Genomic DNA, 27,416 nt, shown 5'->3' on the forward strand with positions numbered 1-27,416 from the left:
TTAAAACAACAGAAGTTAAAGATAAAGAGCCGGGTGCATGGGTGGCTCTGTGATCAAGCATCCATCCGACTCTTGATTTCAGCTCAGGTCATGATCTCACAGTTGGAGATCAAGCCCCACAGCAGGCTCCACACTAGAGGGAGAGAGGCTCTCCCTCTCCCCTTGCCCTTCCCCCCTCTTTTGTTCTTCTCTCTCAAAAACATAAATAAATAAAAATAAAGATAAAGAGAGAACCTTAAAAGCAGCAAGAGAGAAACAATTTGTTATGTACAAAGGAAACCGGTAAGGCTATCAGCAGAATTTTCAGCAGAAAATTTGCAGGCCAGAAGGGAATGACATGACATACTTAAAATACTAAAAGAAAAAAAACTTCCAACCAAGAAAACCCAACCTGGGGGGTGGGGGAGTGGGGGGAGGATACTCTACCTGGCAAGGTTATCATTCAAAACAGAAGAACTAAGAATTTTTCAGATAAACAAAAGCTAAAGGAGTTCATCACCACTAAACTGTCCTTACCAAAAAAAAAAAAAAAAAAAAAAAAAAAAAGTTAAAAGAACTTCTTTAAGGTGAAAAGCAATGACACTAATTAATGACAAGAAAACACATGAAAGTAAAAAATCTCACTGGGAAAGGTAATATATACAGTAAAGGTGGTGAATTAATCACTTACAAAGCTAGTATGAGGGTCAAAAGACAAAAGTAATAAAAATATCTGTAACTACAATAATGAGTTAAGGGACACCTAAAATAAAAACCTATGAAATATGACATCAAAAACAAAATGTGGGGGGGATAAAAATGTAGTTTTGGAATGTGTTCAAATTTAAGTTGCCATCAACTTAAAACAGACTATTATATAAATAAAGATGCTATTTGGGAACTTCACAGTAACCACAGAGCAAAAACTTATAGTAAATACACGAAAAAAAAATGAAGAAAAACCTGTACATAAACGAAAGAAGGTTATCAAACCACAGGGGAGAGAGAAAGAAGAGAGGAACAGAGAGGAACTACAAAGACAGCCAGAAAACAATTAACAAAATGGCAATAAGTATATACCTACCAATAATTACTTTATAAATGTAAATGGACTAAATTCTCCAACCAAAACGTACATTATAGTTGAATGGATTAAAAAAAAAGACTCATATATATGGTGCCTAAAAGAGACTAATTTCAGAAGTAACACAGAAACTGAAAGTAAAGGTAGGGAAAAAGATAGTCCATGCAAATATGAACTGAAAAGAAAGCTGATGTAGCTATGCTTTCACTAGACAAAATAAACTTTAAAACAAAGACTTCAATAAAAAGAAAGGCATTACATAATGATAAAGAGGTCAATCCAGCAAGAAGATATAACGTTTTTAAATAAATATGCACCCACCATAGGAGTACCATAGTAAATAAATATTAATGGACCTAGAGGAATAAACTGATAACAATACAATAATAGTAGGCATCAAAAGATGATCATCCACACAGAAAATCAATAAGAAAAAACTGAACTAAAACAACACATTAGACCAGATGTCCTTAACAGATATATATGGAACATTCTATCTAAAAGCAACAGAATACACATTCTTCTCAAGTGCACATGGAATATTTTCCAGGACAGATCACACGTTAAGCCACAAAACAAGTCTCAATAAATTAAAGAAGACTGAAATCCTATCAAGCACCTAGTCTGACCACAATGGTATGTATGAAACTAGAAATCAATTTTAAGAAGAAAACTGGGAAAACCACAAAAATGTGGAAATAAACAGTATGCTACTGAACAATCATGGGGACATCAGAGAAATCTAAGAAATAAAAAAAAATGCCTAAACACAACTGAAAATGGGCACCTGGGTGCCTCCGCCGGTTAAGCGTCAGATTCCCAGTGTCGTCTCAGGTCATGATCTCGCAGTTCGTGGGTTCAAGCCCTGCATTGGGCTCTGTGCTGAAGGCACGGAGCCTGCTTGGGATTCTCTCTCTCTCTCTCTCTCTCTCTCTCTCTCTCTCTCTCTCTCAAAAATAAATAAATAAATATTAAAAATTAAAATTAAAAAAAAAAGACAACTGACATGCAGCAAAAGCAGTTAGAAGAGGACAGTTCATAGCAATGCAGACACACTTCAAGAATCAGAATATGTTTGGGGCGCCTGGGTGGCTCAGTCGGTCAAGCGTCCGACTTCAGCTCAGGTCACGATCTCACGGTCTGTGGGTTTGAGCCTCGTGTGAGGCTCTGTGCTGACAGCTCAGAGCCTGGAGCCTGCTTCGGATTCTATGTCTCCCTCTCTCTCTGCCCCTCCCCTGCTCATGCATGCTCTGTCTCTCTCTGTCTCAAAAATAAATAAAAACATTTAAAAATATAATTAAAAAAAAAGAATCAGAATATGTTTGTGAGCATAATAAAAATAAGAGGAAAAAAAATGTCCTCTTAATCTAGGATAGGCATGTTTCCGAACAAGATTTTACATAAAATACATTAAGATTGAATGTTCAAATTTTGTAAACTGAAGAGAGAACTGTGCAAAATTTGTTAGGACAAACTGCTTTGTGTAGATTTGCCAAAGGTCACAATTGTACTTCTGAAAAAGCAGAAAGTCTTAGCTTTTACCTTTTATATTGAGGTGTCATTGAGACAAACTCCACCATCAATGTGAACTGGAGAATTTTATGAAAATGTAAAATTAAAATATAAAATAATATGTCAAATAACATATTGTCTAGTATATTAAAAAGTTCCACTCAAAATACAAATTCTTCTGTACCACTTTAAAGCACATATATGATATATTTGCAGTTGGCCATTTTTATTAAAGAAAAAGTCTGAAACATCCATAAAAATAGCAGTTTGTAGCAAGGAATACCAATTCAACAAAAAAGCAAATTATAATAGATTTCTCTTAAATTTTCCTAAACATTTCTTAGCAAGTGCCAACACAATGATAATGGGAATCTTTTAGGAGAAGGAAAACCAGTCAGGATTTACACTGACACCCAAATCACAGAGTATTAGTCATGATCTCTGCGTACCTTCAGCTATTGTACTTGGTATGCACTCACTCCTTGACTACAAAGAAAGCTAATTCATATCATATCTATACCACAAAGCTGAATAAACAAGGATTTACCCCCCAAAAGTCACAGCACAAGGAAACACAGGGAATGAGAAAAGTATAAACTTGGCACCCATATACTCTAAAAATGTGCACAATTTCTTTGAACCAAACCGACACAGACCTATTTCTTACAAAGAAATAAAAACCTCATATACTTTGCAGGAAGAACTCTAAGAGAATAAGGATTAAGGACGTTCCATGCTTTCTACTTATAATTGTTACAATTATTTAAGAAATGCATTATGAGTAAGCATTTTGATGACATATCATTACATTTATATGTCACACTCCTTAGTTGGTGAAATATTTCCATAAATAAATAAAACTTACAGGATATATGAATATAAAATATCAGTAAAGATAAGACTAAAAAAACTGATCATAGCCAATATCATTACAATTAAATCTTCTATATAACACACATCCCGCCTTCATAAAAATGTCTCATTTTCTTCTAAGGAAATTTTTTTTTCATTAAAAACACTTTTACCAGCTATGTATACAATGAATGTTATAATGCAATTTTTCGTTTTTAACTAGAGACTTCTCTTCATAAATGCTTTCGTTCTGGCATCAAATATTACCAATTCTTCAATTCCCCTTAGCCATCCACTTAGTCTATCAAGAAACCACATTTTCTATGACAAATCTGAATACCCCAAACTTTCAAACCAGCACAAAGGAAAAAAGACCTCTGATTCTGAGAGGGAAAGGTGAGAAAATTAGTTATATGCAGGCTATCTCACATCTTCTTCTACAAGAGTTTTTCTTGGCCCAAAACTATGGAGTTAGAGTAGAGGGTATACAGTCTTATCAGTAACATGGCTCACCACAACACTGAATTTGGAAAGTTGGAGGGAATGTGTGTTTTAAATATTTTGACATGGTTCTTTACATCACTCCAGATCTGGGAATCATTTTTAATTCACTGACATTTAGTTCTATTTTCTTCTTTAGATACTAAAAATGTGACTTATCCCAACACACTTTCACCAGGTAAGACTACTGACATTAATTTCTAAATAGATCTATGTTACCAATAGTATTTTTCTAACATTTTCAAGAGAACTCCTCTCTCTCAAGGGACTGAAGAATTAGACTGTTATCTTTCCAAAAGTGTAGTTTCCTAGAAAGCAATAGTTTTCTACTTTTCAACATGAAGAAATATCCTCTTTATTCCCCCAAAAATATATGCACTAAAGTTTTAAAAATTAAAAAGACAAAATAGAAAATAAAAATCACCCAAGAGTTCAATACCCAGTATTTTTATGAATACTTCCCCCAACTTTACTAAAAATACAGACTTTTCTATTTGTATATAGTATAGCTACAGTGTAAAAGTTTCTTTTTGTAACAATTACAGCATATAGGCCATACCGTTTGGTAGACTTTTTAACTAATGAAACATTGACATAATTTTACATCATTAAATATTTCACTACAGCACTGATTTTAAATTGTGCTGCACACAACCTTAAGGGTTCAAAAGACGTCCCTCAGAGAGCACAAGTGGGTAGATGGGAGGGAGTTTTAGGTTCCCTGCACATCAGAGCTGCTTAGCTTTTATTTATTTTATATTCTGAACTTCCAAGTAAGATAAAGATTTGAGAAAGAGATCTCTAAACAAATAATTCCTGATAGCTACAGAGTGCTTTGAGATAGGCTATTCAATTTAACCAATTATCTTTTGTAAATATTTGGACTAGGCCCATTTTTTTTTCAGTATAACAGGCATTGTTGTAACAAATAACCTTGTAACTCAAATTAGGCACTCCCTCTTGATTTCTTCCTTAGGATGAATTTATCTATAGTAAAGAATCCACATGGGAGTTTGGACTTGAAGAGGAGTTTGTGTGTGTGCCAGGTAAAGAGAAAAGAGAGGACACACTATTCCTTTAGCTCAATCCCATGGACTCATGCCTAACCCTTATGGAAAGACACAGCAGCAAGAAGCTAATAAAGGAGACATTTTGGGAACAGACCTTGTAAGACAAAGGGCCAGAGTAACATTACGTTGGTGTTCAAGTTGACGAAATTTTTCTCACTAAATAGACGAAAGAGATTCTTTCTGTTAAAAGTGAAAACAAAACAGAGGAACCATATAAAAGCCACAAATTGAATAAATACCAAAAAGCTGTATTTATATTTTCTAATTATAATACCAGAGTTACATTTGAAAAACAAGTAAACATAGATGAGGAAGATGCATTACTTACTCAGTGTGGGAACTGCACATAAGTGCATACAGAGATTATCAGTTCCCCTGCATTAAACGTGAAAGCAGCCCCTAAACTGGGCACTACCACACTTGTTATAGGTTGAATTGTATCTCCCCACAAAGGTACATTGAAGGCGCACCTGGGTGGCTCAGTAGATTAAGTGTCCGACTTTGGCTCAGATCATCATCTCACAGTTCATGGGTTTGAGCCCTGTATCGTATCGGGCTCTGTGCTGACAGGTGAGCCTGGAGCCTGCTTTGGATTGTGTGTCTGTCTCCCTGTGTCTCTCTGCCCCTCCCCTGCTCACCTCTTGTCTGTCTCAAAAATGAATAAACTTTAAAAAATTATTAAAAAACCAAAACATTGAAGTCCTAATCCCTAGTACCTGTGAATATATGACCTCATTTAGAAACAGGATCACTGCACATGCTTTGGGTGTCATATCTAAGAAGTCTTTGACTAACTCAAAATCACAGAGATTTTCTCCTATATTTTCTTGTAGAAGTTTGAGAACTTTCCAGCTTACTTTCAGGTCTTTTGACATATTTTGCAATAATCTTGGTATAAGGTGTGAGGTATGGATAAAAATTTATTTTTTTTATATATGAATATCCCACTGTTCCAGCATCAATTGTTGAAAAGACCATCCTTTCCCCACTAAATTGCCTTTGCACTTTTGTTAAAAATCAGTTGTCCGTATAGATGTAGGTCTATTTCTGGGATACCACAGAAGTGAAGTTCCCTTCTTATCACACATCAGGGGGTGTACAACTGGACTTGTCCCTTGTAATCATGTAAGCATGCTAACCATGATCATTTGGTCAAGGTAGGGTTTACCAGACTTCTCCCTGCAAAGTTACATTTTTTCAATTTTCATACTCTATTCTTTAAAAGCAGGTCACTAAATCCAACCAATACTAGGGGTTAGGAAGATTAAGCTCCATTTCCTGGATAAAGGAGAATGTACACATGCTATTTGGAATTCTTCCGTAATGAGTATTTCTGTCTTATTTATGCAATCATTTATGTCAATACTGAACTCATATGTATTATTTTATACTTGGAATTCTAATCCAATACATTACTTATTTTCCTGCTCAAACAGTTTCAGCTTAAGCCATTCACAGGTATTTCAGGTCGGCACCTGTTTCCTTTTGATATGTCCCCAGCTTTTTTTTTTTTTTTTTAATGTTTATTTGTTTTTGAAAGAGAGAGACAGAGCGAGTGGGGGAGGAGCAGAGTGAGAGAGAGGAAGACAGAATCCCCAGCAGGCTCCAAGCTGTCAGCACAGCACCCAACGTGGGGCTCGAAGTCACGAACCATGAGATCATGACCCGAGCTGAACAGACTCAACTGACTGAGTCATCTAAGCTCAGCCTTTTGTTTTTTGGAGCATTTCCTTGCTTCTGGCACTATAAGCTGCTCCAGACTCCTCTTTTATTTTCCCTAATCCAGCCTTGGAATCAACCATTTCTCCAATGAGCTATTTACTGGGGATTGGTAGTTAGAAACCAAGATCTGGGTTCTGGGTGTGCTTCCTGGTATTTCTACGCCTCCTCAGCAGACAGAACTAGAAAATCAAAAATTGCCTCAGTCTCTATCCATATTTATGTATATATTAAGCTAAACATGAGTTCACACTGATGTCTATAATTCTAATCCAGTACAAGGTTCATTGATCTTCCCTCCTTGCTTAACTGCCCTATGTGACAATGAGAAAATTAGCTTCCATCTACTCTGTACTCTCAGGATAAACTCCACTTGGTTATAATATATTGTTCATTTTATATGTTTATATATGTGTGTGTAAATGTGTATACATATGTGTGTATATACATACAACTGTGTGTATATCTGCACATACACACATGTATTTTACATGTTCATATATGTGTATGCATATATAATACATAGTTATACCTTACATATGTTTGTATATTGGTAGACTTTTTAAAATCCCAAACCATATTTCATCTAAGTTGTTAAACTTATTGACATAAAAGTATTCATAATATTCCCTTATTATCCTTTTTTTTTCCCTTTTTTTTTTAGAGAGCGAGTGAGCATGCGAGAGGGGGACAGAGTCATAAGGAGGCTCCACGCTCATCACAGAGCCTGTTGAGGGGCTTGATTTCATGACTCTGGGATCATGACCTGAGCCAAAATCAAGAGTCAGACGCTCAAATGACTGAGCCACCCAGGTGCCCCCTCTCCTTATTATCCTTCTAATATCTGTATAATCTGTAGTGATGTCACCTCTTTTATTCCTGAGAATGGTAACGTTTGTCTTCCCTCTTTTATTCCTCATCAGCCTGGCTAGAGGTTTAACAATTTTATTGATATTCTCAAAAGAAACAGCTTTGCTTTCGTTGATTTTCTCTACTGTTTTTCTGTTTCTACTTCATTGACTCCTACTCTGATCTTTATTATTTCTTTCCTTCTTACTTTGGTTTGTTGTTTCTTTTTGTTTGTTTTTAATTTACATCCAAATTAGTTAAAATATAGTGTCATAATGATTTCAGGAATAGAATTTAGTGATTCATCACTTATATACAACACCCAGTGCTCATCTCAACAAGTGTCCTCCTTAATGTGCTTCTGCTTACTTTGTTTTTAATTTTCTCTTCTTATTTTAGTTTCTTACAAAAGAAGTCGACTTTAGACTTTTCTTCTTTTCTAATAGGTGTTTAATGCTTTTTAAAGTAATGGTTTAGTGGCATCCTGCAAATTCTGATAAATTGTGGGGTTTTTTTTCATTTAGCAAAAAATAATTTCCTACTTCCCCCCCTTTTTGTAAGCTTATTTATTTGAGAGAGAGCAAGCAAACAGAGGAGGAACAGAGAGAGAGGGAAAGAGTATCCCAAGAAGGCTCCATGCTGTCAGCGCAGAGCCCAATGCAGGGCTCAATCTCACAAATCATGAGATTGTGACCTGAACCAAAATCAAGAGTTGGATGCTTAACGGACTGAGCCACCCAGTTGCCCCCATTTCCCTTCTGATTTCTTCTTTCACCCATAGGTAATTTAAAAGTGTGTTGTTTACTTTCCAAATATTTGGGGATTTTCCAGAGATCTTTCTTTTATTGATTTCTAATTTAATTCCACTGTGGTCAGAGAACATACTTTACAGGACTTGAATCCTTTTAATTTACTGAAACTTACTTTGTGGCCCATAATATGATCTATCTTAGCAAACGTTCCGTGTGTACTTGCCCAAAAGGGGAAAGAAAAAAAAGGTGTACTATGTCATTGGCTAGAATGTTCTATAAAATGCAATTCGATCAAATTGGTCAATGGTGTTAAGGAATCTATACCCTTGCTGATTTTCTGTATACTTCTTTCAATTATTGAGGGATACTGAAATCACTGATAACAACTGTGGATTTGTCTATTTGTCCTTTAAGTTATATCAGTTTTTCTTTCATGAACTTTCAAGCTCTGTTATTAGGTGCATAAAAGTTTAGAACTGTTATCTCTTCTTTTTGACTTGATGCTTTTATTATTATGTAATGACTTTTTTTATCCCTAATAATTTTGCTCTGAAATTTACTTTATCTGATTTTTAAAAATTTTTTTAATGTTTTTATTTATTTTTGAGACAGAGAGAGACAGAGTATGCAGGGGAGGGGCAGAGAGAGAGGGAGACACAGAATCCAAAGCAGGCTCCAGGCTCTGAGCTGTCAGCACAGAGCCCGACGCGGGGCTCGGACCCGTGGACCATGAGATCATGACCTGAGCCGAAATCGGATGCTTAACTGACTGAGCCACCCAGGCGCCCCCAACTTTATCTGATATTAATATATCACTATAGTTTTCCTTTGATTAATATTAGCATGGCATATCTGCTTCCATCCTTTTAAACTGTATGTGTCTTGGGGCACCTCTGTGGCTCAGTCGGTTGAGCATTTGACTCTTGATTTCAGCTTGGGTCGTGATCCCAAAGTCGTGGGATGAAACCTCCTGTTGGGCTCCACACTGAGCGTGGAGCCTGCTTAAGATTCATTTTTCTCTCTCTCTCTCTCTCTCTCCCTCCCTCTCTCTGTCTCTCTCGGCGTCTGGGTGGCTCAGTCAATTAAGCATCTGACTTCGGCTCAGGTCCTGATCTCCTAGTTCGTGAGTTCGAGCCCTGTGTCTGGCTCTGTGCTGACAGCTCAGAGCCTGGAGGCTGCTTCCAATTCTGTCTTCCCGTCTCTCTCTCTCTGCCCCTCCCCTGTTCGTACTCTGTCTCTCTCAGGAAATGAATAAACATGAAAAAAAATTTAAAAAAAGATTCTCTCTGCTTTCTCTTCCACTCGCGTGCTGTCTTTCTGTCTCCTCTCTCTCTCTCTCTCAAAATAAAAAAAATAAAAATAAACTATATGTAAGAGGGGAAAGTGGGTGATGGGCATTGAGGAGGGCACCTGTTGGGAAGAGCACTGGGTGTTGTATGGGAACCAATCTGACAATAAACTATACTTAATATAAAAAATAAACTATATGTGTCTTTATGTTTATTAAGGTGTGTTTCTTGTATGCTGTATATAGGTGGGCTTTGCAGTTTTATCCAATCTGATCACCTCTGCCTTTAATTGGGGTGTTTAAACAATTTGCCTTTAATGTGATTATTGATATGTCTAGATTTAAGCCTATCCATCTTGCCATTTGCTTGTTTGTCTCATATGTTCTTTGTTTCCCCTTCTCATTTTTTTTTTTTTGCTTTCTTTTGGATTAAATTACCTTCTTCAATTGATTTTTGAAATAATGTTAATAATCTGTTAACTTGTCACTCTCACTAGATCTTAAATTATCTGAAGATGATGGGGCGCCTGGGTGGCGCAGTCGGTTAAGCGTCCGACTTCAGCCAGGTCACGATCTCGCGGTCCGTGAGTTCGAGCCCCGCGTCAGGCTCTGGGCTGATGGCTCGGAGCCTGGAGCCTGTTTCCGATTCTGTGTCTCCCTCTCTCTCTGCCCCTCCCCCGTTCATGCTCTGTCTCTCTCTGTCCCAAAAATAAATAAAAAACGTTGAAAAAAAAAAAAAATTATCTGAAGATGAGGGCAGTATTTTATCTGATTTTGTATTCTAATTAACTAGTTCGTCACTGAGCTTCTACTTGACAATTCAATGTATGTTTAATAAATGAATTCATTCATTCAAAACATGTTTATTTCGAATTATAGAGGATATAAGGGCTTCCCAATCCACACCACAGCCCTCCTTCTAACCCCAATTCTATTCAGTTATCTACCACTTTCCCCAGAATGACTCAAGGAAAGATGACCCCATTTGCAGCAACAGAGATGGGCCTTTTTGCACTGAATGGTAAATGCACTGCTGGGTAACTGGTTCAGAAAGAGACGATGAGAATAGAAACAAAGTTTACTAAAAACATCTGTGGAAGTATTTTCTTACTCTTAAGAAAGAAGATGAAACTTCTTTTCCTCTCTCCCACTGGACAGGAATGAGGAAGAAAGCAGCCCTGACTGCTACTTACTTAGCATCCATCCTTAAGAACTAGTTTAAGATGATGCTGACACTAATGGCAACAGTGGACAATTAGAAAGAACCTGGGCTCTTGACACAGGTAAGCCATGAGATCAAAAATCCCTGAGCCCTGGGGCACCTGGGTGGCTCAGTCGGTTCAGTGGCCGACTTCGGCTCAGGCCATGATCTCGCGGTTCCTGAGTTCGAGCCCCACGTCGGGCTCTGTGCTGACAGCTCAGAACCTGGAGCCTGTTTCGGATTCTGTGTCTCCCTCTCTCTGCCCCTTCTCCGCTCATGCTCTGTCTCTCAAAGATGAATAAACGTTATAAATAAATAAATAAATAAAAATTTTTAAAAATCCCTGAGCCCTACCTCTAGACTTCTTTTTATGTGAGCCAGTAAATGTTCTTACTTCTTAGATTTCCTGTTAACGGGCCACCAAACACACACTAAGTTACACAAACAGCAATCTGTGCCATGCACTGTTCTAGTCACGGGAGATTTACATCTATGAACAGATAGAGCCTCTGCTCTCAAGAAGCTTACATTCTACAGGAAGACAGACTAGACAAGCAAATAATTGTACCAAATTGTTTCAGACAGTGGTGAGTGCTATGAGAAAAATAAAAGACACGTGACTATGACTAGACGGGTTAATTCTGTTTATTCACAGAAGACTTCCAGGGCATTTGACCTGACACCTAATGAGGTGAAAGAGCCAGCGATGAGGAGATACGGGGCCAGAGAATTATAGGCACAGGAATAGTCGCACAAGGTTCACAAGGGAGAAGCAGCTGAGCGTATTTGAGAAATACAAAGTCCAGCGTGGCTTGAGCATAGAAAATGACCGAGAGTAGTAATGAGATGAGATTAACAGATACAGGGGACCAGATAATGTAAGAATGTGAGCCATGTCAACAAATCTAGATGTTATTCAAAGTACAATGGAAAATTAGAGGGTTTTAAGTCATGATCTGATTCGTGTTTTAAAGGAGCACTCTGAAGAATGAATAAACCTTCATATGCCATAGACATGAACACCAGGAAAGTCTAATTCAGTCTTTGTTTACAGTAAGAGTGTATTTTGCCCCAAACATCAAATACTTATGAAGCACCTAACATGTGAAGAACACCAAAGTTTATAATGTGACATGTTCTGTCATGTATGAATTCCACATTATCTTAAAGTTAGACTTTATTAAAAAAAAAAAAAAAAAGAATAAAATGAGCACAGGAGAGGTGGGCTGTTAAATTTTTGTCTATATAATGTCTGAAACTCATAGACGTAACTTTTTCTAATTTTAAGTGTAACATGACTGAGAGGCATCTGGTAAACTTAGAACTATAGTTCAGCCATTTAGTGTCTGCCCAGGCAAGTGTTTCAGTCCTGTTCTAACACAAGTATTTGGATTTTTCCAAGAGCTGATGTCAGGGCTTTTCAGAGAGACAGAACAGCATTTACAGGCCAGAGAAGGAAAAAGGGTTTCCCCAGCAGCTATGCTCAATGTGGCCTTTGTACTGTTCCACTGCTAACGGCAGGAAGACCCCGCTAGATAAAGCTATTTAGTTCCTGAAAAAAAATTCTACCCGGGGAGGGTGAAGGAGGATGAATGGCCAGACTCCCCATTAAGGGAACCCAGCTCGGTTTTCTATCAGTGCTCCAACCCAAATTTAAATGAGCTCATCATCAGAACAAATGTTTCTGAATTCTTAGGAGGAAAAAAACATTCTACTGAACTTGTATTTAAAGAGGAGATGAACCGGCTGGAAATTGTAAGTCAGAGAGGTGAAGAATAACACAGTAAGCTGTTGCGTATTTCCTGGGGTTAGAGTCCCTGAAAAATACTCATTTGGAGAGAAGGATTAGTTGAGGAACACTCCATACCTTCAAGTCCACACCTGGGAGTTAAAAATAATGCTAGACAAATTGTTCCAACTACGTGTCCTCCATTATTCAGAAGAATAACGATTAACAATTACAAGTGTGATAATAATAGCTAAAACTTACCTGACTAGTTTCACTGGAGTTAACATATTTATATTACATATAATATATATGTATATTATATCTTATATATATTAATTCTAACAATAATTCTAAGAGATAAATACTATTTTTAGCCTCCTTTTTTAACAAAAAAAATGTGAGGTTCAAAGAGGTTAAAGTAACTTATACCAGTGACATAATCAGTAGATGGAGCACCCTTGATTCAAACCCTCATGGTCTAGAGTCCCTGCTCTCAACCTCTAGACCACTGCCTTCCCACAAAACACTATCTTCCCTTTGTATAGTTTTTTATAGTTGACCAAAAGTTTTCACGTTTTCTCATTTCAGTGAGAATCAGAAAATTAGATGTGATATAACTACAAAATATTTAGCTAGAAAGGTGTTCACACTCGTTATATAGTTTCAGGCAAAGATAAGCCAATATAAACTGGTTACAAGAGAACTCCCAATCCTACGGAATCTGCGTGTCCAAATCCCAAAGCTCAGTGGAGAATTCAGTTAACATCTACTTGCCATGTAGGCAACTTGCCAGCTACGCATCATAAAGGAAACCTGCTTCCACCTGAATGTGTTTCTTCATGGCGACCGTCTCACAAACCACCGGTTCCTTCAATAAATATGCATGAAATTCCAAGTAAAGATGAAAGATAATAAAAACAATTTTACTCCACCAGCCTTCCTCGACACTAAAAGCAAAGAGAGAAGGGGAAAAAAATCCATCTTCTATGAAAGAAGGACATGATTATAACCTTAAACCGCTAACTACAAAACATACTTGCCAAATCTATTAAATTCTGGATCTCTACCAAAACAGTCTTGGTACACCTGAACGGGAAACTGCTTTCCCTAAACATAAAGATCACAGATCTGAAATGAAGATCTAACTGTCCTTCTTTTAGGAAGTCAATATCCAGTTTGGGGAAAAAACAAAGGAGAAGGGGACTCCGTAGAGACTCAGAACAACAGGAGGAAGTAAAATTAAAAAACAAAAACATGCTGACACATTCCTAGGTTTATGATACTGCTGGAGGTAAAGTGGAGATAATGAGGGAAAGACAGAGCACCTGCCATCAGAACACAACATAGAAAATCCTGTAACCAAGAACTTTGCTGTGAGCCACATAGGTCTTTTGAACACAGACAGAAAAGAACAGTAAGTAACAGAAAAAAGGAATAGTTAACAATAACAGCTAACATTTATTGTGCATATAGCATGTACCAGTAACGGTTGTAACTGTATTACATATATTAACTAATCCTCAGTAAATACTATTATTATCCCTGTTTGACAGATGAAGAAACTAAGGCACAGAAAGATTAAGGAATTTGCCCAAAGTCAAATAGTAAGCAGAGAAGCTGAGACATGAACCCAGACCTTACAATTCTTGTTCTTAATCACTATGTAATCTTTTTACAGGTAAAAAGAATATTCAAAAATATACTAGAAAAAAATCCCCCCAAATACAAAATAATTGAAATCTGAACAATACACCATACTCTAAAAACAGACACAAAATAATCAACACTAACACACACACTGCTAAAGTTATGAAAATATAAGATTTTTAAATAAAGAGTTATATGACAACAGCATTTTTCACAGAACTAGAACAAAGAATCCTAAAATTTGTGTGGAACCACGGAAGACCCCAAACAGCCAAAGCAATCCTGAAAAAGGAAAGCAAAGCTGGAGGCATAATTCCAGACTTCAAGTTATATTACAAAGCTGCAGTCATCAAAACAGTATGGTACTGGCACAAAAACAGACACATAGATCAATGGAACAGAACAGAAAACCCAGAAATAAACACACAACTAAATGGTCAATTAATCTTTGACAAAGCAGAAGAGAACACCCAATGGGAAAAGGACACTTCAATACATGGTGTGGGGGAAACCGGACAGCAGTATGCAAAAGAAAAACTGGACCACTTTCGTATACCATACACAAAAATAAATTCAGAATGAAGTTAAGACCTAAATATGAGACCTGAAATCATAAAAATCCTAGAAGAGAACACAGGCAGTAATTTCTCTGACATTGCCCATAGTAAAATGTTCTAGATAGGTCTCCTGAGGCAAGGGAAACAAAAGCAAAAATAAACTATTGGGACAGTATGACAATAAAAAAGCTTCTGCACAGCAAAGGAAACAACGAACAAAACTAAAACACAACCTATGGAACAGGAGGAGATGTTTGCAATGACTTATCTGAAAAAGGGTTAGCATCCAAAATATATAAAGAACTTATAAAACCCAAAAAACAAACAGCCCAATTACAAAGTGGGCAGAAGGCATGAACAGACATTTCTCCAAAGAAGACATCCAGATGGCCAACAGATACATGAAAAGATGCTCCATATCACTCATCATCAGGGAAATGCAAATCAAAACTACAATGAGGTATCACCTCACACCTGTCAGGATGGCTAAAATCAACAACACGAGAAACAACAGGTGTTGGCAAGGATGTGGAGAAAAGGGAACTCTCTTGCATCATTGGTGGGTTGCAAACTTGTGCCACCACTATGGAAAACAGTATGGAGGGTCCTCAAAAAGTGAAAAACAGAACTACCCTATGATCCAGCAACTGCACTACTATTTACCCAAAGAATACGAGAACACTAATTCAAAGGAGTACATGCATTATCTACAACAGCCAAGATACGGAAGTAGCCCAAGTGTCCATCAACTGATGAAAGGATAAAGAAGACGTGGTATATATATACAGCGGAATATTATTCAGTCATAAAAAGAATGAAGTCTTGCCATTTGCAGTGACATGGATGGACCTAAAGAGTATCAGCTGTCAGTATCAGTATCAAACTAAGTCAGTCAGAGAAAGACAAATACCACATGATTTTACTCATATGTGGAATTTAAGAAAACAAACAAGCAAAGGGGAAAGAGAGAGAGAGAGAGAGAGAGAACCCAAGAAAGACTCTTAATTACAGTGGTACAAACTGATGGTTACCAGAGGGAAGAGGGTAGGGGGATGGGTGAAATAGGTGATGGGGATTAAGGAGTGCACTTGTCATGATGGGCACAGGGTGATGTACAGAACTGTATTACTATACAATTACTATATTGTACACCCGGAACTAATAGAACACTGCATATTAACTAACCGGAATTAAAAAAAAATTTTTTTTTAACGTTTATTTATTTTTGAGACAGAGAGAGACAGAGCATGAACGGGGGAGGGTCAGAGAGAGAGGGAGACACAGAATCCAAAACAGGCTCCAGGCTCCGAGCTGTCAGCCCAGAGCCCGACGCGGGGCTCGAACCCACGAACCGCGAGATCGTGACCTGAGCTGACGTCGGACGCTCAGCCGACTGAGCCACCCAGGCGCCCCTGGAATTTTTTTAAAAATTATTTTTTTAAAGTTATAGGAGTACCTAGACAAAAAAAATCTAAGTCTTATGCAAGTAGGAAAGATTAAGTTAGCTTAAGATTTCTCCACAGTAAGATTCCATATGCCATAATATAGGACTCCAGTGTAAGAGATAATGACACAATGTCTAAAATTTCTTTAAAAAGTTTCTATGTATACTGGAAATTAAAATATAAGGAATCTTTAGAGAAATTAAGGATATAAAGCACCTATGAGCCCTTCTTGGAGAGGGGGAAAAAAAACCTACTTGAGACAAAATCCATCCAATAAAAATATCTTCAAAATAAAGAACTCAGGAGCCATAGTAAAAGGATTGAGGGTGAGCACTGGACCAATTAACATACAGAAACTAATAAATACCTGTAACAAAAGCCATTCCTACTGCCATTCAATAAAACATTAGTATCTCCTCAATGGAGAATTTGTCTTAATTTTGTATCTCCACTATATCTTACACTTACACTTCTGCACACAGTATCAATAAATAAATGCTTTTTAAAATGATCATCTGATACATTAACCACCCACTCATGCCCCCTCCCTCTCTTGCAGGAATATAAGCTCCATGATGGCAGGATCTCTGGTTCACTGCTACATTCCTGGGCAGTGCTAGATACAGAGCTCAACAAATATTTGTCTGATGAAATAATGAGTATTAGACTCAGGAAATGGACTTCTTCTATCTTCTGGGCTTTAAACAACTGCTATTTGGGCATATTCATTTAGATATACCACTGACATCCCAAATTCAATAAATTCAAAACTAAATCCTTACTCAGCCTCTCAAAACTTCTTCTCCATCTAAAATAAATAGATCTCTGTCCACCTACCTGATCTAGTTAGAAATCTAGAAGTCATCAATGACACATTCCTGTCCCTGCTCACACCCAATACATTCAACTCTCCATCCATCCAACATTACTTATTGAGCATTTACTGTATACCAAGCATTGTTCTAAAGGTTGAAGACACAAACTAAAAAAGTCTCCATTTTCGTGGGTTAACATCCATCATTGCATTCTACTGATTGTACCTTCAACACATATCTCAGATTTGTTTATTTCTGACCTTTGCCACTGGTAGCTCAGAGCTAGCCACCTTGTCACAAGTTTATACTATTGTAATAATTTAGGGGCACCTGGGTGGCTCGGTCAGTTAAGTGTCCAACTCTTGATTTTGACTCAGGTCATGATCTTACAGTTCGTGGGTTCGAGTCCTGCATCGGGCTCTGTGCTGCAGTGCGGAGCCTGCTTGGGATTCCCTCTCTCTGCACCTCCCCCGCTCTCTCTCAAAATAGATGAATGAACATTTAAAAAAAAAAAGTCACTTGAAAGGTCTTGCCACTTCTACTCTTGCACCATCCTCCAATTCATTTTCCTATTCAGGAGCCATAAAATTTCAAAACACCAATCTTAGTGAGTTCCTCCCCCACTTAAATTCTTTCAGTAACTTCCCAGTGCACTTAAGAAAAAAAATTCAAACACCAAACATGACATGCAAGACCCAAATATAAAATACAGCTCTTCTTACTTTTTTTTAATGTTTATTCATTTCTGAGGGCCAGAGAGAGACAGAGGGTGAGTGGGGAAGGGGCAGAGAGGGAGACACAGAATCTGAAGCAGGCTCCAAGCTCTGAGCTGGCTGTCAGCACAGAGCCTGATGCAGGGCTCGAACTCACGAACCACGAGATCATGACCTGAGCTGAAGTTGGATGCTTAAGCGACTGAGCCACTCAGGTGCCCCAAGCTCTTGTCACCTTTCTAATTTCAGCTCCTCCCACTCTCCTGGCTCACTATGCCCCAGCCAGTGGCCTTCCCTTAGTGCTTGGCATGCTTCCCCCAGAAAGGGCTATCTTGCATGCTGCTCTATCTGGGAAACTCTCCCCACCAACCTAATTCCTGAATAAACTTTAGGTCTTTGCTTCAAGGTTGTTACCTCAGAAAGGCCTTTCCTAACTTCTGTTACCCAATTTAAATTGGGTTCCTCCTGCTATTGCCTCCCACAATTACCCTGTTCTCTCTTTTTTTGTTTGTTTTTACATTCTATAATTATATTGTGTTTAATGTTGGTCTATATCATCAGCTCTAATTTAGACATGGTAAATTCAGCACCTGGCACATTCCTCAAGGTGTTCAATAAATATTTCTTGAATGAATTAATACTTCAACCGAGGAAAAGAGACAAATGGAGAAATTCTAAGCAAAGGAAGAAGCATATACTGATGTGTCTGGAGAAAATGCAAGTAGCTCAGTATGGCTAGAGCATGAGGGTTGGGTTGGGGGAGAGTAATAATGTCTGCGGAGGAGTCTCTCTCTCTCTCTCTCTCTCTCTATATATATATATATAGAGAGAGAGAGAGAGAGAGAGAGAGACTAGAAAGATCCTTAACCCAGACTTCAGCTTCTACAGGTATGGAACATTTTGGGGTGAGAGAATCTCTAGAGAGAATCTCAAAAGAGGTCCATTAAAACACGGGTCTTCTCCAAAGAACCACTGCTAGAGACCATGCAGGAACACTGACAGGTTTTAAGCCAGGCAGTAATATGACCCAATATGTATGTTAGAAATATCCCCTTGGAAACAGAATGAAGAATGGGCAGGGAAAGTATGAAACTGGAGGCTGCAAAACCAGTTAGAAAATAGTAACAGCACAGATATTTTAAGTGATGAGGATCTAAACAATACCAAAGGCAATACAGAAAAGGGAATAAATAGTAAACATAATATTACAGTAATAAACATTGAACCTCCAAGCAGATCTAGAAAGGAGAAGGAAAGAAACTCCCAGGATTTTGGCTTAGATGACAAAACATTTAATTGTGCCACTCACCATGGAAAGAAATGCAGAGCAAGCTTGGGTAAAAAGCAGTCTGATGTTTGCCAAGGTACCTGCTGGAAGCCATGGTAGACATGTCCACCAAGGCCTTGAGTTCAGAGACACTGGTCTGGATGACAACAGAGTTCATGAGAGTAGGGGTAATTCCCCCAGAGATCTACTTAACATCATCTGTAAAATGTTAAGGGTTACACTAAATCTGAAAGATACTTCTACAGTAACAGTAACGTGGTTTTACTCTTTATTCATAAAAATGAGTATTTCAATTTTTTTATAAAAAAAGTCTATAAATGAATGAAAAAAAGTTTATTACAGCTGATCCTCGAACAACACGAGTTTGAACTGTGCAGGTCTACTTACATGTGGATTTTTTTTTTATAAATATAGTACAGCACTGTAAATGTCTTTTCCTTACAATGCTCTTAGCAATATTTTATTTTCTCTCGCTTACTTTATTGTAAGAACACAGCATATAATACATAGGACATACAAAATATGTGCTGACTGTTACCCGTAAGGCTTCGGTCAACAAGAGGCCATTATTAGTTTAGTTTGGGGGGAGTAAATATTAAACATGGATTTTTGGCAGCTCAGGGGTGTCAGCGCCCCTAAAAACCTTCATGTTGTTCAAAGGTCAATTGCATATTTTTAAAAATTTTTTTTAATGTTTATTTATTTTTGACAGAGAGAGAGAGACAGAGCATGAGCGGGGGAGGGGCAGAGAGAGAGAGGGAGACAGAATCCAAAGCAGGCTCCAGGCTCCAAGCTGTCGGCACAGAGCCTGACTCGGGGCTCGAACTCACAGACCGTGAGAGCATGACCTGAGCCGAAGTCGGACGCTCAACCGGCTGAGCCACCCAGGTGCCCCAAAGGTCAACTGTATATTAAAGTTCTTCTTATATATCTATAGTTTCTACTTCCTCCTCATATTCTTATGATATATTTGAATTCAAATTTATGTCACAACTACTAAATACAGGGAAAATACTAAAAACTTGTTTAGCTGTAACTTCTTGCAATGCCAGAATTTTGGCAATGGTAGAATTTTCTGTTAAAAAGAGTAATTATTATACTGAAAAATACTCTGAAAGTCTTTGTTCTTTATTTTTATTTTTTTAATGTTTACTATTTATTTTTGCGAGAGACACACAGAGCATGAGCAGGGGAGGTGCAGAGAGAGAGGGAGACACAGAATCTGAAGCAGGCTCCGGGCTCCAACCTGTCAGCACAGAGCCCAACATGGGGCTCGAACCCACCGATTGCCAGATCATGACGTGAGCCAAAGTCAGACGCTTAATCAACTGAGCCCCCCAGGCTCAGTCGAAGGTCTCTATTCTTTAAAAACATAAGTATGCTCTTTTCTATTTAAATTTTTTTACTTAATTTGAACAACAGTATTATCGATTATATTTCTAGTTCTTATAGCAACAAACACTCACAAAAAGAGCCTAATCTGATAAATGACATCTACAAAAATCTACAGCTAACATTGTAGTTAATGGTGAAGAACAGAAGGCTCTTCCTCTAGGGTCAGAGACAGGATAGGGACATCCCCTCTCATCACTTTTACTCTACACTGTACTATTCTTACAGCTAGTGCAGTAAGGCAAGAAAAATAAATACAAGGCATCCAGATTGGAAAGGAAAAAGTAAAACTGTATTTACATAGAGTACATGATGATCTATATGAAACCAAAAAAGCTACTAGAACTGATTAATAAGTTTAGCAAGGTGGCAGGATTCAAAATCAATAATCAATTGTATTTCTATATATTGTACTAACAACGGACAATTAGAAACTGAAATCGAGGGGTGCCTGGATGGCCCAGTCGGTTAAACGTCCAACTTCAGCTCAGGTCATGATCTCACGGTTTGTGAGTTCGAGCCCTGCCGTCGGGCTCTGGGCTGACAACTCAGAGCCTGGAGGCTGCTTCAGATTCTGTATCTCCCTATATCTGTGCCCCTCCCCCACTCTGTCTGTCTCTCTCTCTCTCTCTCAAAAATAAACATTAAAAAAAAAAAGGAATTGAAAAGACAGTATCACTCATGGCAACGTTAAAATGTTAAACACTAAACACTTGGGGTAAATCTGACAGAAGATATAGAAGACTTGTAAACTGAAAACTTACATGGCTAAGAAAAATTGACATCTAATTAAATGGAGCTATATGCCATGTTCATGGATTGGAAAGCTCAATACCGTTAAGATGTCATTTATCCACGAACTGATCTACAGATTCAAGGCAAGTCCAATCAAAATCCCAACGGGCTTTTTTCCAGAAATGAATAAACTGACTCTAAAATTCATATGGAAATGCAAAGGGCCTGGAAGAGCCAACAACTTTGAAAAAGATCATAGCTGGAGGATCAACTCTACTTGATTTCAAGACTTACTACAAACCAACAGTAGTCAAGACAGTGTGGTATCGGGGTCAAGAGAAACAAAGAGATCAACAGAACAGAATACAGAACCCCATGTATATGGACAACTGATTTTTGACAAAGGTGCAAAAGTAATCCAGTCTTTTTAACAAATGGTGTTGGACTATTTGGATATCCATATGCAAAAAAATACACTTCAATTTATACCTCATAACATTTTTTTTTTATTTTTTTTTTTCAACGTTTTTTATTTTTGGGACAGAGAGAGACAGAGCATGAACGGGGGAGGGGCAGAGAGAGAGAGGGAGACACAGAATCGGAAACAGGTTCCAGGCTCCGAGCCATCAGCCCAGAGCCTGACGCGGGGCTCGAACTCACGGACCGCGAGATCGTGACCTGCCTGAAGTCGGACACTTAACCGACTGCGCCACCCAGGCGCCCCTATACCTCATAACATATTAAAAAATTACCTCAAAATGTATCCCAGACTTAAAAGTAAAGCTAAAACTATAAAACTTCTAAAAGCAAATATAGGAGAAAATATTGATTAGGAAAATATTTCTTAGACATACCAAAAGCACAAGCCATAAAAGGCAAAACTGACAGACTGGAATTCAAAGTTAAAAACTTCTGATCTTTGAAATATGAACAACATATCAATAAAGTTGTTTTTTAAATAAGGAGAGAATACTAAAAGAATTTAAAGACAAGTCAAAGACTGGAACAAAGTATTTCCAAATCAAGTATCTAAGAAAAAGACAGCATAATTAAAAATAAGACTTCCATTTGCAACTTGGATGGAACTAGAGTGTATTATGCTAAGTGAAATAAGGCAGAGAAAGACAAATACCGTATGATTTCATGCACATGTGGAATTTAAGAAACAAAACAGATGAACAGAGCGGAAGGAAAGGAAAAATTAGATAAAAACGGAGAGGGAGGCAAACCGTAAGAGACTCTTAAATACAGAGAACAAACTGAGGGTTGCTGGAGGAGAGATGGGTAGGGGGATGGGCCAAATGGGTGATAGGCATTAAGGAGGACACTTGTTGGGATAAGCACTGGGTGTTACATGTAAGTGATGAATCACCGGGTTCTACTCCTGAAACTAATACTACACTGTATGTTAACTAACTTGAATTTAAATAAATTAATTTTTAAAAATTTAAAAAATAAGACTTGCACAGGCAACATGAAAGAAAAACGTATGAATGATAAACACATAGAAAGGTGCTCAACATCACTGGTTATTACATGAAATGCACATAAAACCTACAACATGATACCATTATACACCCACTAACATGGCTGAAATTAAAAAGACTGACGATACCATGGGTGCCTGGGTGGCAGAGTCGGTTAAGCATGCAACTTCGACTAAGGTCATGATATGGTTCATTGAGTTTCAGCCCCATGGCGAGCTCTGCTCTAACAGTAGGGAGCCTGTCTGGGTTTTTTTCTCCCTCTCTCTGCCCCTGCCCCATTTTCTCATACACTCTCTCCCCCTCCCTCTCAAAACAAACAAACAAACAAACAAACAAACAAACAACGAAAAAGACTAACAATATCAAATATTGGTGAGGCTGTGTAGCAACTGGAACATTGCTGGTAAAAACATAACACAGCCACTTCAAAAAACAATTTGGCAGTTTCTTAAAAAGTTAAATACACTCTGAGAGAGAGAGAGAGAGAGAGAACAGAGCGTGAGCAGGGGAGTGACAAAAAGAGGGAGACACAAGAATCTGAAGCAGGCTCCAGGCTCTGAGCTGTCAGCACAGAGCCTGATGTGGGGCTCGAACTTGTGAACCTCAAGATCATGACCTGAGCCAAAGTCAGATGCTTAACTGAGCCAACCACGTGCCCCAGGAAGTTTATTCTTAATAGTCCAAAACGTGAAACAACCAAATGGCCATCAATGGATAAATGGACAAACTATGGTCTATCTATACACTACAGTATTTACTGCTCAGCAATAAAAAAGTACTAACTAGGGGCGCCTGGGTGGCTCAGTTGGTTAAGCGTCTGACTTCGGCTCAGGTCATGATCTCGCAGTTCGTGAGTTCAAGCCCCGCGTTGGGTTCTGTGCTGACAGCTCAGAGCCTGGAGCCTGTTTCCGATGCTATGCCTCCATCTCTCTCTCTGACCCTCCCCTGTTCATGCTCTGTCTCTCTCTGTCTCAAAAATAAATAAAAGCGTTTAAAAAAAAAAAAAAAAGTACTAACTAGTGATACACACATGGACAAATCTTAAAATAATTATGCAGAATTAAAGAAGTCAAACAAAAAAGAACACATACTGTAAGATTCCAGTGATATAAAACTCAAGAAAATGCAAACTAATCCATAATGATAGTAACAGTGGTAGCTGGGGATGGGTGGAAAGGATTCAAAGGGAAGAATGGCAAAAGGTACAAGGAACTTTTGCGGTGATGAATATGTTTATTATCTTAATTGTACCGGAGAGTTTTCCTGCTGTACACAAAAATCAAAACCTATCATACTGTATACTTTAAACATATATAGTTTATTATACAATTATACCTCAATAAAGCTGTTCAAATCTCAAAAAGCCTAATGTTCAAATGAACCAAAACTGCCAGTAAACATTATGTCATACCTTAAGCTACTTAAGAAATATTTTAAGTAAAAAGACTCAATGGTTTGAATATTTTCTACTCATTGTAAACTAATAGCATTTGAGAGTATATATAACTATATATAACTTAAAGGATAAACCAAAAAGCTATGGAGTTTTGTTTGTTTGCTTATGTGGCAGCATCCAATAATGCTTTAGTACAGTATTTTTAAATATAATACTGGGCAAGCCTATGGTCATCAAGTTCTATACTGTCAATAATTTTATATGGAGAAATTTTAGCAAACTTTACTTGCCTAAACTTGATTGTAGGTTCTCTTCTTTTCAAGATTCTCACACTATTTAGTTCTTCAAAAGATCATTGCAATAACAAAATGAATAGTTTTAGCCCCAACAGAATGTGTTGGTATTAAAAAGCACAAAGTTACTTATCTATTTTACCAATGTACTATACAAGTTTATTATTCATTCATTCATTTATTCAATAAATGAATTTATAACTGCATACTCTATAGTCAAGCCCTAGCCTAGATCCTTGCAATATATCTGGGGTAAAGGCAAGAGGGAGAAAACAGATAATAATGATCTCAATAAATGTATACTGTAATAAGTTAGAAGACGGTACATATTTTAACAACACACATTAATGAGACTTGTTTCCATAAGCCACACATGAAAATCGCTTATACTAAATAGAATCACATTATGTTAGAGCTCTACTTTAGGGTGACTTAGTTTAATCTCACATTTTACAGATGATGTTAAATTATTTACACAATCGCCCAGTACTTGGCAGAGATTAGGATCCCTATCTCCTGTTCACTCTATTGGCAACACTCTTTGTCATGTACAATAATTGTGATAAAATGTTTTAATCTGCTCAGTGGAAAGAGATTGGGATTTGACAGGCCTAGGCTTCATGGTTTTGTTTATATTCCTTAACCTCTCAAAATATAAATTTCCTCCACTACAAAAGAGGGCCAGATGTAATTCTGTGACTGGGTTGTTATGAGAATTAAATGTAACAGTTTATGAAAAATACCTACATATTAGTACATGAGTATATAACCAGTATTCATATCTTGGCACCAAAAATAGCACATCATTTGCATGAGTTTTTTTATATCCTCTACTAGACTATAAACCTCATATATACCTAAAGTACAGAACATAATGTAAATACTCAATAAGTAATTGTTAATTTGTTAATATTCTAAGGGTCAACCAGCTTTCAAAATGTGGCAAACAGTATGATAACTCAAATCACCAAGATGGGGATGATCAAATTAACTGAAAGCTTCAAAGTATACTTAAAAATGGTTTCAGGCAATCTTTTCTAAACAGAGCTGTCTGTAGCGCTAAACAGTTTTTAGTGTCATAAATCATGGTCCTGGGTCTTTCTGTCCACAAGAAAATAACTTCCACTATGAAAAACACATTCAGGAGGAAACAAAAAAGCCTGCAGCATTTTATACTATTTCTTTTCACATTCATGCTTCTGCTCTGGTACGAATACAGATATGAATGCAGAAAAAAAAAAAAAAAAGCAAAATGCAATTCCAATGCCATCACATAGTAATCCGGCAGCGTCTTCATATTTATAACCAACATTTTAGCTGACAAAGGCAAAAAACACCACAAATTGAACAAAGGATAAAATAATTCAAGTTCATAAGAGTGTCTGGCACCATGGAGATCACCTTTTCCAAATGACTGTGTGCTGCTGCATTTTAGTTTCAAATTAAAAAATAATCATGAAAATTACTCTATAAAAACATTCCCTTCCCCCCACCATAGGATTAATCCCTGTTCTCTCATACCCCATCTGAGGTCCCTTGGGTATCAAAGGGAAACCACCATCCTGAAGCTTCAGATAATTAAATCACAATTTACAGAATAATAAATCAAAGTCCCTAGCTCAGAATTAAGAGAAGTTATATCATTTCAGGTCTAAAAAAGGTAAAAAAAAGGATGCTGCTTCCCATCCTTTTGAGTGAAAATATCCCTGCAGTGCTGGATGTTAAACCTTTGTTCTCAAGCTAAGCAATTAAAACACAGATTTTCAAAACTAGAAATTTTCTTCCTTTAGGTCAAATTAGGTTTTTTAAAACATGAAACAAACCTTAAAAGCTATTTTAAGAATAATGAATAATGTAAAAACATCCTTTTCCTTTTCTATCTTGCTCCTCCGTGATAGGTACATCCCTTTCACTGAAGCTATTTTTCTACCATTTTGCTACATTTCATACACCACCGAGAAAACAAAGACTGCTATAGATTACCTGGATCACCGGACAAATCAGCAGACAAGTAAAACCTCAAAAGGCTCGTTTCCATGGAGTAAAAGAGAATGAAATCCTCACCAAAACACCACTCCCTTAGCAATCTTAGGCTTTTCCTTTATATATACACTCGACATCCTTGGAAAGGCATTTGCCAGATGATTTTACTGCCCACAAGAGGGATGAGAGGAAGAAACCCCACCTCTTCTCCCACCCCCCAATCATCTACTATCATCAACCGAAGCCCACCACTACGCTGCTAATGGAAAGGCAAAGAACAGCATCCATGAACACTACTCTCAACGGTTACACCATAAAAATACTGCAAGAAAACAAAGATTTAACTGACAATTTTTTTAAGGGAGCAGGCCAAGCAACTCCCACAATATTGAAAATACTTGTGAAAGATCTAATTGTAGAGCTACAAAAAATTAATTTTCTTCAGAATTTCCTGAATAAAGTATGATTTTTATTTTTTTAAATTTTTTTAACATTTATTTATTTTTGAGAGAGAGAGACAGAGCATGAGTGGGGGAAGGGCAGAGAGAGAGGGAGACATAGAATCCAAAGTAGCCTCCGCTGTCAGCACAGAGCCCGACGCAGGGGCTCGAACCCATGAATCGTGAGATTGTGACCTTGGCCGAAGTCCGAGGCTTAACCGACAGAGCCACCCAGGTGCCCCTAAAGTATGATTTTTGGAAAAACAGTGTGTTCTCTATGAAAAATGCAGTTTTTCAAATACCTTAAAATTTTGTTCTTGCTTATTGCTCCTTTCCCTACAGGCAAATCAACCAAATAAATTAAGATTTATAAAAAAGGTCTCTTTGCTGGTAGTGTGATCTCTTCGATGATAATCTGGGACAGGAGATGGCGATGGAGGAGAAACAGATAAAATATGGGAGGAGGAAAAATAGTTTCTGCCCCAATAAGCCTAATTAAGTTTGTAAGCAAGGCTGAGAGGATTGAAATTTCTTCATGCTACTTTGTCTGTGTTTGATTATTGTAAATCTTCCCTGGTCTCTAACTATGCCCCAGGCATTATGATGTCTGGCACTCTGTTAACTTGCATCCCTGCCACTTACAGTACAATGAGGGAGGGACACACAGTCATTCAATTTAATCCCTGGAA

General features: G+C 37.6%; 1 protein-coding gene across 6 annotated transcripts in view; it reads right to left on the reverse strand.

The window, feature by feature from the left end:
* The window catches only part of ARHGEF12 (Rho guanine nucleotide exchange factor 12), a 150,338-nt gene that overhangs the window by 85,317 nt on the left and 37,605 nt on the right, over positions 1-27,416 (reverse strand). Inside the window, exon 1 of one of the 6 annotated variants that reach the window (XM_078432853.2) lies at positions 26,288-26,446. The exons of the other annotated variants lie outside the window; for them this stretch is intronic. The gene's annotated coding sequence lies outside the window, so the exon portion shown is untranslated. Of the gene's footprint in view, positions 1-26,287; positions 26,447-27,416 lie in introns of those variants that run through there. 6 annotated transcript variants of the gene reach the window in all.

Source organism: Panthera onca, chromosome D1, assembly GCF_046562875.1.
Source record: "Panthera onca isolate mPanOnc1 chromosome D1, mPanOnc1 haplotype 2, whole genome shotgun sequence".
Lineage (NCBI taxonomy): Eukaryota > Metazoa > Chordata > Mammalia > Carnivora > Felidae > Panthera > Panthera onca.